At 68.4% G+C, this 326-nt stretch overlaps 1 protein-coding gene across 1 annotated transcript in view; it reads left to right on the top strand.

Moving 5' to 3' along the window:
• Positions 1 to 326, top strand: part of ABR (active BCR-related) — a 25508-nt gene that overhangs the window by 3911 nt on the left and 21271 nt on the right.

Below are 326 nucleotides of genomic sequence, written 5' to 3'. Positions count from 1 at the left end.
AGGGCTCCGGTCCCGCTCGCCCTGGGGTGTCCTGCACAGGGCGGCTGCCAGACCCTCCTTTAGGGTTGCACCTCGGGGTCATGGGGGTCCGGCTGGCATCACCCCTGTGGGATGCTGTGGGCCCTGGGCGCCGACAGGGCCCTTATCTCACCGGCTCCTGCGCAGGGCCCATACTGGGGGAAGCAGGAAGAGCCCATGACTAATCGGTGGCAAAGAGCCCATGAGCTCCCAGTGCACAAAACTGCCCCCCCCCCACACACACCCCCTTGCCATGCCGGTCACCACCGCCTGGCCTTAGCGGTGCAGCCCGACGGGGAGACACGGGG

This window comes from Charadrius vociferus, unplaced genomic scaffold (genome assembly GCF_000708025.1).
Source record: "Charadrius vociferus isolate BGI_N301 unplaced genomic scaffold, ASM70802v2 scaffold793, whole genome shotgun sequence".
Taxonomy (NCBI): domain Eukaryota; kingdom Metazoa; phylum Chordata; class Aves; order Charadriiformes; family Charadriidae; genus Charadrius; species Charadrius vociferus.
This window is presented reverse-complemented; position numbering and strand designations above follow the sequence as displayed.